The sequence below is a fragment of the Dendrobates tinctorius genome, unplaced genomic scaffold (genome assembly GCF_039654945.1).
Source record: "Dendrobates tinctorius isolate UK_male_01 unplaced genomic scaffold, ASM3965494v1 ptg000063l, whole genome shotgun sequence".
In the NCBI taxonomy this organism is placed as follows: Eukaryota; Metazoa; Chordata; class Amphibia; order Anura; family Dendrobatidae; genus Dendrobates; species Dendrobates tinctorius.
Genome location: NW_027361731.1, coordinates 20,412,675 through 20,426,414, shown reverse-complemented (window position 1 = coordinate 20,426,414; position 13,740 = coordinate 20,412,675). Strand labels below are relative to the sequence as shown.

At 50.7% G+C, this 13,740-nt stretch overlaps 1 protein-coding gene across 1 annotated transcript in view; it reads left to right on the top strand.

Annotated features, from left to right (window-relative positions):
* The first annotated feature begins 309 nt into the window (after positions 1 to 309).
* The window catches only part of LOC141094246 (uncharacterized), a 53,351-nt gene continuing 39,920 nt past the window's right edge, over positions 310 to 13,740 (top strand). Inside the window, exon 1 of the mRNA XM_073580064.1 lies at positions 310 to 502. The gene's annotated coding sequence lies outside the window, so the exon portion shown is untranslated. The remainder of the gene's footprint in view (positions 503 to 13,740) is intronic.

Genomic DNA, 13,740 nt, shown 5'->3' with positions numbered 1-13,740 from the left:
AGTCCTGCACACACTGAGGCCCCTGATCATGTGACCCCTGACTCCTCCCCTCCTGTGACCTCATCACAGGTCCTGTGCGCACAGAGCAGCCATATATGTGGAGTGCGGCTCTGCGGGTGGAGGTCGGTGCTGGAGGCTCCATTATTCTCTATGTGGAGTGCGGCTCTGCGGGTGGAGGTCGGTGCTGGAGGCTCCATTATTCTCTATGTGGAGTGCGGCTCTGCGGGTGGAGGTTGGTGCTGGAGGCCCCATTATTCTCTATGTGGAGTGTGGCTCTGGTTGAGCCTAGACTGTGTGGGCTCCTTCCAGGTCCTAACTGCAGCCCAGACAGACAAACGTGTAATGGCGTCTTCTCTTCCTGCCTTTTCTGTCAGAACACGCCCCCTCCGGTGTGACACGCCCCCGGAAATGACGTCACATCTGGAAGGAGCCCATACAGTCTAGGCATTGTACAGTGTCCGGTGTTGTTGTCAGTGGTCACTGTGTGAGGAGACCGCAACAGGTGAGAGGAGACTGGGTCTGACAGCCTGTGCCTGCTGAGGGGAGAGAAATGAGGGGACTGGGGGGCTGCGTCCCACGCGGGGAGGCTAGTGAGGGGACTGGGGGGCTGCGTCCTACAGGGGGAGACTAGTGAGGGGACTGGGGGGCTGCGTCCTACAGGGGAAGGCTAGTGAGGGGACTGGGGGGCTGCGTCCTACAGGTGGAGGCTAGTGAGGGGACTGGGGGGCTGCGTCCCACAGGGGGAGGCTAGTGAGGGGACTAGGGGGCTGCGTCCTACAGGGGGAGGCTAGTGAGGGGACTGGGGGGCTGCGTCCCACAGGGGGAGGCTAGTGAGGGGACTAGGGGGCTGCGTCCTACAGGGGGAGGCTAGTGAGGAGACTGGGGGGCTGCGTCCCACAGGGGGAGGCTAGTGAGGAGACTGGGGGGCTGCGTCCCACAGGGAGAGGGTAGTGAGGGTACTGGGGGGCTGCGTCCCACAGGGAGAGGGTAGTGAGGGTACTGGGGGGGCTGCGTCCCACAGGGGGAGGCTAGTGAGGAGACTGGGGGGCTGCGTCCCACAGGGAGAGGGTAGTGAGGGTACTGGGGGGGCTGCGTCCCACAGGGGGAGGCTAGTGAGGGGACTGGGGGGTTGCGTCTCACAGGGGGAGGCTAGTGAGGGGACTGGGAGGCTGCGTCTCACAGGGGGAGGCTAGTGAGGGGACTTGGGGGGCTGCGTCCCACAGGGGGAGATTAGTGAGGGGACTGGGGGGCTGCGTCCCTCAGGGGGAGGCTAGTGAGCGGACTGGAGGGCTGCGTCCCACAGGAGGAGGCTAGTGAGGGGACTGGAGGGCTGCGTCCCACAGGAGGAGGCTAGTGAGGGGACTGGAGGGCTGCGTCCCACAGGAGGAGGCTAGCGAGGTGACTGGGGGGCGGCGTCCCACAGGGGGAGGCTAGTGAGGTGACTGGGGGACTGCGTCTCATAGGGGGAGACTAGTGAGGGGACTTGGGGGCTACGTCCCACAGGGGGAGGCTAGTGAGGAGACTGGGGCGCTGCGTCCCACAGGGAGAGGCTAGTGAGGGTACTGGGGGGGCTGCGTCCCTCGGCGAGACTAGTGAGGGGACTGGGGGGCTGCGTCCCACAGGGGGAGGCTAGTGAGGTGACTGGGGGGCTGCTTCCCACAGGGGTAGACTATTGAGGGGACTGGGGGGCTACGTCCCACAGGGAGAGGCTAGTGAGGGTACTGGGGGGGCTGCGTCCCACAGGGGGAGGCTAGTGAGGGGACTGGGGGGCTGTGTCCCACAGGGGGAGGCTGGTGAGGTGACTGGGGGGCTGCGTCCCACAGGGGGAGGCTAGTGAGGGGACTGGGGTGCTGCGTCCCTCGGGGGGGCTAGTGAGGTGACTGGGGGGGCTGCATCCCACAGGGGGAGATTAGTGAGGGGACTTGGGGGCTGCGTCCCACAGGGGGAGGCTAGTGAGGGGACTGGGGTGCTGCGTCCCTCGGGGAGGCTAGTGAGGGGACTGGGGGGGCTAGTGAGGTGACTGGGGGGGCTGCGTCCCACAGGGGGAGATTAGTGAGGAGACTGGGTTGCTGCATCCCATGGGGAGATACTAGTGAGGTGACTGGGGGCTGCGTCCCACAGGGAGGGGAAAGTGAGGAGATTGGGGGGCTCCGTCCAACAGGGGGAGGTTAGTGAGGGGACTGGGGGCTGTGTCCCACAGGGGGAGGCTGCTGAGAGGAGTCTGCAGCCCGCAGGGAGATTCTTTTTGACAGGCTGTGTGAGTAGCTAACTTAAGTCCATGTGTTAATTTGTCCACCATTTCAGTACGTGATTGTTTGATATAATAATGCCGTCCTCCTTCCCAACAAGAATTTATAAGCTACTGGATGACCCTGAGCGCTGCTGCAAAACCAAATGCCCCATTACAGCATCAGGCAGCAGCTCAGGATCACCCAGTAGCTTATACGTTTGGAGTGTGAAAGGGGGGAGGGAATGATTAATACAAGTGGGATCTGCGCTCACACTGCAGTGTATGGACTGAGCGCTGATCTCCCAGCCTCATACATGCTGCGGGGTTCAGGTCTGGAGACCCGCGGCCGGTCCATGCACTGCGGTCCAAGTGCAGACTGATATTCACCAACAGTTCCTCTAGCTGAATTCTGGCCGGGAGTCTGCATGTTACATCCCTGTAGCCCCGTGACTGCTGTTCCCGGCTCTGAGACTGGCAAATCCTCACAGCGCACAGTGCGTACACTTTGAGGATTCGCAGGTCTACAGTCATAGTTGACCCATAGAGGGACTGCAGGCTTGTGGATTTAGACCCGCCAACTCCTTTATGCCTGGGTTCACATTGCGTTGTGTTTAATGCGCTGACGGCATCCGTTATGTAGCGGCACTAACGCTATGTAACGGAAGTGTTAACGCCCCCATTGCCCGCAATAATAGTAAAGCATCCTAACCCATGTCAAAATCAGCATGCGTTAGCGATGATGCGTTACTTCAGGACGCACCCTCGAGCGCGGTCTGCAGCGTTTTCGGGTGCGTCGGGTCTAGCGCACAAGACCTGTATGGGCTAACGCATGGTAACGAAATGCTGCCGTGCATTAGCGCATACATTAGCGCTAGGTCACAAAAGATGTCAAAAATGACATCTGCGTTGGCTCATCTGTTTAACGGATGCCCCTAACACAATGTGGACCTAGCCTAAGGCTCATTCAGCGGTGATTTACTCCCTGTGGTCCCGGAGCTCCGTGCTGGTCGCTGCAGGATCACGTCTCTCAGCCACACACAGCAGCGACCGGCCCCGGAGCTCCGAGAACAGTCTCTAATCACTGCCTGTAATCTGTCAGGGCAGCCTCCAGTCATTACTGGTTATGCTGGACGTGGGCACTATAGAGAGATGGGTGCAATAAATACCTACATATAATATATAAGAGCAAACTTTATATAAACACACTGTATAGTACAGGCAGGTATGTATTATATACAGTATAGACTTTATCTACCGGCATGTATTAGAGATACTGTGTTTGTGTGTTTTATATAGGTGTATAGTAATATTTTTAGTCCAGGTAACAATCACTTTAGTCTTAAACTGGTTTTGAAAAATTCAATCACAGTGTGTAAAACATTTGGGCACTGTAGCCATTTTAAGCCCCACTCCAGCGTTTTGTTTTTTCACCACTGGAATGGTGCTTTAAAGGAGCTCTGTCAGCACAGAATGACTGTTCAACCAAGTACAGGAGCTTAGTGCTTCACGGCGGCCAATCATTGAAATACACCTTCCCACCTGCTTGGTTTCCCTCTCTTTCCCCCCTTCTCCCCCTTCTCTGGCTCTATGAAGCCAAAGCTGTCAATTAAAGAAAAGGGGATGGAGATAGAGGGAGAACAAGCAGGGGGGAAGGTGAATTTAAATGATTGGCCGCCGTGAAGCACTCTCAAAGAAATGGTTAATTTCAGTTCTCTAAAGTTAAGAAAAATATCAGAAAAACAAGTCCATAACCCATGACTCCATTATAATTGTTATCATCTGTCTACGTGGTTAAATACTTTTGGCCAGTGGTCAGCTCCAAAATTCCCTCTTCTATATTTGAATTATGTCTGAATATTAAAAGGCCAAGTATCTTCTTGTCCAAATGCACTCAAAGGATATAGTTCCGTGAATTGTTAAATTGACATTAAGGAAATGCCCAAAACATTGTTCCCGCCACATTCAATTAATTTAATCTTGTGTCCCAGAATATAGCTGACATGTTGTTATATAGCGTAATCTTTTTGCCAATTATTGTGTAAACTCATCTTCATTTTGCCAATTGTTATGAAATGTTACGGAATTGTCCATTTTTGTCCATTTCCTCTGATGTTGGGCTATAAGAACCCGTCCTACTCCACCATTAAACAGGAGATTTACCTGATAGCCAAGCTACCTGTGTCTCTCGCTTTATTTCTCCCAAATCCTGGGTACCTAGGCAAACGCTCCACCTGAGGTTGGTAACTATAAGAAAAAATCCCAACGCTGACAGCACTAAGCGCCTGTACTTGGTTGAACAGTCATTCTGTGCTGACAGGGTCCCTTTAAACCTTAATTCCCTCTCATGCTCACTTTCCGACATCTTCATCAATTTTCAGCACCAATCCGGTCTTACGGTGCCATCTTGTAAGCACAGCTTTTGACTGGCTAGAAGTCAGAAGCTATGTCAGAAGCTGCGATAACAGTCTACCTTTTCGTGGTGGCGGCTTAAAAAATCTTTTGGTCAAAACAAAGGCTGATGGTTATGTATGTGATATGGTGTTAATGTGTGATTGATGAGGGTGTGGTGCAGGAGTTTTTCCAAGAGTGGATGGTGGGACTGTGGAAGGATCGAATGAGGGAGGCGGAGCTGGGAGAAAATTGGGTGGAGTCAAAAGGGGGCCCCAAAATTTTGACAGTATGGGGCCCTGAAATTCCTAGTGGCAGCCCTGGTCCTGACATTACTCCCTCCTTAACAGCGGCCTAAGGATGATCCTGGACCTGGTTTCTCAGGGTATTTTTGATGGAACTGAGTGATCTTCTGCAGCCACAGATGTCAGCAACGGGTTCCCAAGAGTCCTCCTCAGGTGAATATCCCTGCTATCTTATAAGATACTGAGTTGGATTCTGTGGATCCTGGAATCAATGATTTCCGCCACCCAGAATTTCTCCTGCCCATCTACCAGTATGGGACATGGAGGGGGCATAATGCATCCCTGAAAGCTATTAGGAGAGGCAGATTTCAAAAGAGAGACATGAAATACCTTCATAGTCCTCGTCAGCTTAAGATGGCAGGCCACAGAATTCACGATTCCTGTAACAAATGTAAGCGGAGGCACAGTCTGTGAAGTTCACATTCGTAGTTTATTGCAATATTTGTGGAACCTCCAGACCACGGTCCGGGGAACTCCGAAGGGGGCGTGACTAAGAGAGCCTCAGCCACCCGTAGTAAGTCCCCTTGAAGAGGGTCAGAATGAAGTGTCTGGAGGAAACCGGTGCTACCTCAAGTCAGACCCCGGACACGTGGCAGCTGCCCCAGCGGGACAGATGGATAAACAGGGTTAACAGAAATGGTCAAGCTGACCGATGGGTTCTGGGTACATGGGTAAAAGCTGTCACAGGCGTTGTCCAGTGGTTCGGATGAATGAGTGGCGGAGCAGGACGGAACTGGCGTAGATGGTACAGATGTAGTCTTGGACAGCCGGGTAGCAGCTAACAGACAGTCTGCGGAGACAAACAGTATAAGCGGAATACTTGGCAGAACACTGCAGGCGCACAAGTACAACAGGCAGCAGAACCAAAAGCTAGCAACAGAAGATAATTGTTGGTCTGGCACCCTCCCTATGACGGAGGGGCTAGAAATAGTAATTACTAACACACCATTGGTGAGAAGTACTTTTTGAAAAACATGCGCTGTCTCTTTAAGAGACCTGGAACGCGCGCCCTAAGCACTCTACCCGGGGACCTGCTGGCCACGTGCCAGGAAGCAGGGGAAAGTGAGGAAGTAGAGGCTGCAACAGGGCAGCGTGGGGCCAGCACAGAGCGGGAGTCCTGATGGGGACCCCGCAGACGTACGGGACTGGGTCTAACAATACCAGTGATCTTGAAAGAACTTATACACTTCTGTCCCAGTTTCTGTGAAGGAACGTTCAGTCTTAGATTCTTAGTGGATAACCACATTGAGTCTCCTACCTTGAACATGGGTGCTGGCTTCTGGAATCTATCAGCCGATCTCTTGTAACATTCCTGAGCTGAATTTAATGTTTCTTTAAGGACTTGTAGATTCTCCTCAAAGCAGTCAACCTTTCCTCCACTGACGGAACTGGAACATCCAACGGAGATCTAGGAAAGCTGCTTGGATGATAACCTAGATTAGCAAGGAAAGGCATTACCATAGTGGAGGCATTCTGAGAGTTATTGTAGGAGAATTCCGCTACGGAATTAGTTCCAACCAATCATCCTGAAGAGGGCAGAAATAGCATCGTAGATATTGCTCCAAAGTCTGATTGGTTCGCTCGGTCTCACTATTCGTCTGAGGGTGATATATGCAGAAGAAAGACGAACATTAATATTAAGCGCAGAACAAAACCCCTTCCAGAATCTGAGGTGAATTGTACTCCACAGTCAGAGAGAACTTCATCTGGGACCCCATGCAGCTGAAAAATATTCTGTATCCCCAAGTTCACAGTTTCCTTAGCTAAGGGAAGGCCGGCACAAGGAACAAAATGAGCAGCCTTAGTCATGCGATCAAGTACCACTAGGATCATATTCATGCCACCAGAAGTAGGAAGATCCACAATGAAGTCCATAGAGATTGAGCCCCACGGGCGAGATGGAACCAGTAGTGGCTGAAGTAGACCTGTAGGAGAAGCACGAGGTGTCTTATAACGACCACATACCTCGTATCGTCCTTCATATCCTTCAGGCAAGTTGGCCACCAGAAAAATCGGCTCAGGAATTCGTGTCTTCTGTACCCCCTATGACCAGCCAACTTGGAGTCATGTACCAACTTGAGGATCTTCAGACGTACAGCCTCAGGAATGTAGATACATCGGTCATGAAACCACAAGCCTCCCTTAAGGACAAGAATGATATCCACAGGTGGGTTAGCAAGAGATACATCATCATCATAGGCTTCCTTGATCTCCATCCACGGGTCCGGATCGTGGATTACTACGATGAAGTTGGCATCTGATAAAATGGTCTTGGGCAGGGACCCAAGTACGGAATCCGCAGAATTTTGAAAAAGCATCAGCTTTCCCATTACGTGAACCTGAACGGCACGAAATAACAAAACTTAAATTGGTTCAAAAATAAATTCTACTGAACCTGACGTGGAGACAGACATTTAGCAGCTCTCAGGAATTCTAAATTGCGATGATCGGTCAGCACTATGATCTGTTGTGCGGCCCCTTGCAGATGATGCCTCCATTCTTTAAAGGGTGCAATAATCTCTAGATGTTCCTTATTTCCCACGTCGTAGTTCCTCTCTGCAAGGGTAAGCCTACAGGAAAAGCAAGCACAAGGATGTAACCGAGCCTTCTCTCCAGTTCTTTGTGAGAGAATTGCTCCCAATGCCCAATCAGAAGCATCCACCTCCACGATGCCCACAGTGGTGGGCATTACGGAAACCTGGCTTGACGAGAGCCATGACTGGGTAACAAACATAGAGGGTTCTACGACATTTAGAAAGGACAGGAAAGATAAAAAAGGTGGAGGGGTGTGCATCTTCATAAAATCCACATTAAAACCTGTGCTGAAAGAAGACATTGGGGGAGTTACAGCAATGTAGAGTCACTATGTGTAACTGTACATGGGGATGGTAATAATGGAAAGCTGCTAATTGTAGTCAGCTACAAGCCTCCTAATGTAGAGGAACAGGTAGAGGAGGAGCAGCAAACAGTAATAGGGTTCTTATAATGGGGGATTTTAACTATCCAGACATTCAATGGGACATAGACTCTTCTGGCTGTGCTAAAAGCTACAATTTCTTGTTCACAGCTCAGGACAATGACCTCTCTCAGCTGGCTGATGAACTGACCAGGGGAGGTGATCTGCTGGATCTGGTCCTGTCACATAGACCAGATACAATTTCAGATCTACAGGTCAGGGAGCATTTGGGAAGCAGTGACCATAACATGGTAAGTTTCAATGTCATTTTCAATCAAACATTCAAAAAGGCAAATGCCAAAACCTGGAACTTTAAGAAAGATGATTGTAACAAATTAAGGGAAGAGCTTAATCGTATAGATTGGGACAACGTCATGGTAACTGGGGATACCGAACATAAATGGGGCATTTTTAAGGAAATAATACTAGAATCCTGCAAAAACCTTACACCCTCAGGTAATAAAATGTCCAGGAATAAAAAGAAACCATTATGGATGACCAGGACAGTACAAAGGTCAATAAGACAAAAACAAAGCGCATCCAAAATCTTGATCCAGGAAAGATATATATCTTTGTACCGTGTCAGCCGATAGATAGAAAAATATGTAGAATTGAGATTCCTCAGTGGTTGATACCATGGTGCTATGACCGGGGATACAAAGAGGTTTTGCTACAGGTAGGTCCATTCTTTCTCTTATTTGTGGCGATGAGAATTCATCCTTGTTCTCAGCTTTTGCCCTGTCTCCCCCCACATACAGACCCCCAGTTAGATATTCAGTACAAATAATTAAGTACACCCCATTAGATGTGGTGCAGCTGAAAGCACCTGGGATCTTGTAGTCCTGATGTGAGTTGGGGATCTTTATCTTGTCCGTGGTCATTATAAATGGACAAGTCTTACTTTTTTTCTGGTTGCAAGGAAAGGTTCCTGTAGCTGTTGGAGAGGACAGGGAGCTTCTGACAATGATGTCTCTTAAATTTGGGGGCTGCCTAAAACATTGTACTGTGGGGGGGTCTGGAAATGTGGATTGTAATTGTGCATCTTTTTGTAGTAAAGGTTGTAATTTCTGTGCAGCTCCCCTTAGCACCTTCAGATTTGGATTGTAGGTGACTACTGTAATGTGCTGCTGCAGTGCAGTACAGTGCAACCTCCACCAGGGGGTGCTGGTGAGGGAAGAGAGGTTGCGCGCGCACACACAGCATAGTAACATGGAGCAACAGCACAGGTGTCACAGGTAAGGCTGGTTTCACATTAGCGCTTTTTAAGCGCACGCACGGCTGGGGGTAGCTCCGCCCCCGAGCCGGCTCTCTGCCCGGCGTACCCGCCCCTTGCTTGTAGCGCCGCCTCCTAGCGCACAGCGGCGCCTGCGATCGGCGCACCCTATCTTTAGCATAGGGTGCGCAGGCCGTGCGCTAGTTGCGCTTTGACCTGCGCTGCGCACTTTTGACGGTGCGCCGTGCGCGCCAAAATCCGAAAAGTTTGATTTTGGCGCGCACGGCGCACCGTCAAAAGTGCGCAGCGCAGGTCAAAGCGAAACTAGCGCACGGCCTGCGCACGATCTGCGCACCCTATGCTAAAGATAGGGTGCGCCGATCGCAGGCGCCGCTGTGCGCTAGGAGGCGGCGCTACAAGCAAGGGGCGGGCACGCCGGGCAGAGAGCGGCTCGGGGGGGCGGAGCTACCCCCGGCCGTGCGTGCGCTTAAAAAGCGCTAATGTGAAACCAGCCTAACAAAAGAGTGGTCAGACTAGCCAAAGTCAGCAACTGTCATGAGAAGTACCAAGGGAGACAGCAAGTGCGTAGTCAGGGACGAGCAAGAAGTTGGGACCAAGTAAGCCGTATTCGGGGTACCAGCCAGAGGGCAAAAGCCAGTTGGAAAACGTGGTATCAGAAACGGAAAAACCAGAAACAAGGGTCCAGAAATCAAGCCAAGTCATATACAAGTCCAGGTAATCGGGCAGAATGAACACTAAAGGAATACAGGTCAGAGGCACTATCTTGGAAGCTGGCAGTATAGCTGACGCTGGCCCTCAGGCTGCAGAGGACTGAAATAGCCTAGCCAGCTCCCGAATGAGGCAGAGGGGATTAACCCCTGCATGACCAGTCCAAAGAGACAACCGAAAACAAACTGGACTGGATTATAACTACCAAAGGTACACAGTTAACTGTAGAAAAACATTTTTGTATCCCCGGTCATAGCATCATGGACATTAAATTACTTGTTTTAAAAGGTAATTTCAAATCTCAGAGACACAGGAGGGTCTGGGAGTATAAATTTATGACGACCTTTGACTAACTCAGTGCAGGAATGAATGTGTCGCATGGATTTATGTCTTTTTACATCAATTAAGATGTACAATACAAAATAATATTGTGGTACTGTGTTAGCCAGAAAAATCAATGTAAATACTTATGTCCCCAAAAAATTGAGAAAAGTATTCAAGGAGTGATACCTTTATTGGCTATCCAGAGAAATTATATTTGCAAGCTTTCAAGGCTCAGAAGGCCCCTTCATCAGGCAATTACTGAGAAGAGATGGCGACATACAGTATATATAGGAATTACACAAGGGCATGAGATGATGCTTGCTATAGATAGGCCAAGGAAATCACATTAAGGCTTTTGTTATACATGTAGATGAGGTAGCAGTGTTCTATTAGACATCTGAAGACCTTCTTGAGGTGTGAACTGTGTCCATGTAATGAGTCATGAATCCAGGTGTCAAATTGAGTCCTATTGTTAGAGATTGAAACATATTTATAAGGCTGTGTGCACACGATGCGGATCCGCAGCGGATTTTACTGCGCAGAAACGTTGCATATCCGCATTGTGATGTACAGTAGCATTTAAATCAATGGAAAAAAAAAACCGCTGTGCAGACGCTGCGGATTTTTCCGCGGTACAAAATCCGCAGCATGTCACTTCTTTTGTGCGGTTTTCCACCTCCCCTGTCTCCAAATCCGCAAGTGTAAATCCGCAGTGGAAAACCGCAAGAAAACCGCATTAAAAATGGAAGAAATCCACAGGAAAAATGCAGTTCATTTGTCCTGCGGATTTCTTCAATTCTGCGCGGAAAAATCCGCAGGGCAAAAAAGTGCGTCTGCACTCAGCCTTAATCTAAACTCCCAGATTTTTCTTTCTCTGTCACTATTAAAATGACCTTTCAATATTAGGGCTTTTAGATCTGCCATACTGTGTCCAGGTCTAGAGAAGTGCATTCCTACAGGCGGATCCAGCTCATTATTCATCGTATGTCTATGCAGATTCATCCTTGTTTGTAGTTTTTGTTTATTTTCCCCGATGTCTGTCCCTGCATTGCACCTTGTACATTGTAACAGTAAGAAATGCAAGACCTGCACCCACATATCACCACCAGATAAAGTCCCCATACCCAACACAAAGCAGCACTAGAAGATCATGGCGTCTTCTTTATGTACATCCTCCAATGTCATACACACGGCTCCGCTCCGTACACCTCGTACACACACGCGGCTCCGCTCTGTACACCTCGTACACACACGCGGCTCCGCTCTGTACACCTCGTACACACACGCGGCTCCGCTCCGTACACCTCGTACACACACGCGGCTCCGCTCCGTACACCTCGTACACACACGCGGCTCCGCTCCGTACACCTCGTACACACACGCGGCTCCGCTCCGTACACCTCGTACACACACGCGGCTCCGCTCCGTACACCTCGTACACACACGCGGCTCCGCTCCGTACACCTCGTACACACACGCGGCTCCGCTCCGTACACCTCGTACACACACGCGGCTCCGCTCCGTACACCTCGTACACACACGCGGCTCCGCTCCGTACACCTCGTACACACGCTGTTAGGAGTGGCGGAAGGCACTAAATAAAATTATAAATAAAGTACCTTCGCCACCTGGGGTCCACCGTGCAGAAGATGTGATAATTGCTGCTAGGTGATGGCAGGGCAATCTGGCGGTAATGTGCACAGGGTTTAACGGCACCCAATGTGCACTACTCAGACTCTGTTGAACTCAAAAACACAAAAACCCTGAGTCTGTTTAGGACACAGATCTACAGCGCTTTACCCGCGGTATCTGGTCACAGGGGTATCACTAGATGGCGGTACTTACTCCGTCTAGACCTACCGAAAAGGATCGGGTGTAGAGCGTCGCAACCGCGGACGCACAAAGAGCTGCAACTGCAGCGCGACGAAGACAGAGCCACTGTAAAGAAACTGCTAACTAGCAGGCGCAATGCTGACGCTAGGCTGCTGAGGCATTGGAGCAATAGCGCGCTGGCGCTGATACTGGCAATAACTCAGGCACTCTCACAGACGTAGTATCAGAGGGTAGGGGTTTCCAATGAATCATTCACCAGTCCATGCATCCATCAACAAACATACAGCAGCAGTATGGCTATACTAGCGCATGGCGGAATAGCCATGCACGCTTTTTATAGCGTACGGGACCTTCCGGAAATCTACAGGTCTCCAAGAGGAGCCAATAGGATCTGACACAGGACCTGAACACCTGACTCCCGAACTCCAATGGGAGTTCATCCCATGAGCATGTTCAGATGCAGGGGTAGAGGACTTTGCCTTGCGGCAACTCTCTCCAGAGGCTAAGTCCTCTGCAGTCTCCTCTACAGCAGATGAAGAGCAGGAGACTGCAGGATGTGAGAATCTAGATTTCAGCAAAGGAGAGGCAGAAATCTGACTCCTAACACACGCGGCTCTGCTCCGTACACCTCGTGCACACGCGGCTCTGCTCCGTACACCTCGTGCACACGCGGCTCTGCCACAGCCACACTGTACACCCCTCTTGACCCCACTCAAACTTCCCCCTCATCCAGCACAGCAGAGTCCAGCACACACTGAGGCCCCTGTTCATGTGACCACTGACTCCTCTCCTCCTGTGACCTCATCACAGGTCCTGTGCGCACAGACCAGTCATTAGTGATGGGAAGTTCGGCTCTTTTTGGTGATTTGGCTCCGCTCACCATAAAGAGCCGGCTCTTTAAACGGCTCTTTTTTTTAAATAGAAATCCGTTTTCCACAGTCATCGTTCTAGGTCTTTGCCTGTACAGTGAGGGCCTCATTCTCCACCTGTATAAGGATCTAGTGACGCAGTGTAGACTGTTATTCAGCATTGCTGTCTCCTCAGATTTTCAGCTCTTGTGATCAGGCCCCTGCTCCTTGCTCCGGTCTCTCCTGTACAGTGAGGCCTCATTATACCCCTGTATAAGGATCTAGTGACACAGTGTAGACTGTTATTCAGCATTGCTGTTTCCTCAGATTGTCAGCTCTTGTGATCAGGCCTCTGCTCCTCGCTCTGGTCTCTCCTGTACAGTGAGGCCTCATTATACCCCTGTATAAGGATCTAGTGACGCAGTGTAGACTGTTATTCAGCATTGCTGTTTCCTCAGATTGTCAGCTCTTGTGATCAGGCCCCGGCTCCTCGCTCCGGTCTCTCCTGTACAGTGAGGCCTCATTATACCCCTGTATAAGGATCTAGTGACGCAGTGTAGACTGTTATTCAGCATTGCTGTTTCCTCAGATTGTCAGCTCTTGTGATCAGGCCCCTGCTCCTCGCTCCGGTCTCTCCTGTACAGTGAGGCCTCATTATACTCCTGTATAAGGATCTAGTGACGCAGTGTAGACTGTTATTCAGCATTGCTGTTCCTCAGATTGTCAGCTCTTGTGATCAGGCCCCCGCTCCGGTCTCTCCTGTACAGTGAGGCCTCATTATACCCCTGTATAAGGATCTAGTGACGCAGTGTAGACTGTTATTCAGCATTGCTGTCTCCTCAGATTGTCAGCTCTTGTGATCAGGCCTCTGCTCCTCGCTCCGGTCTCTCCTGTACAGTGAGGCCTCATTATAC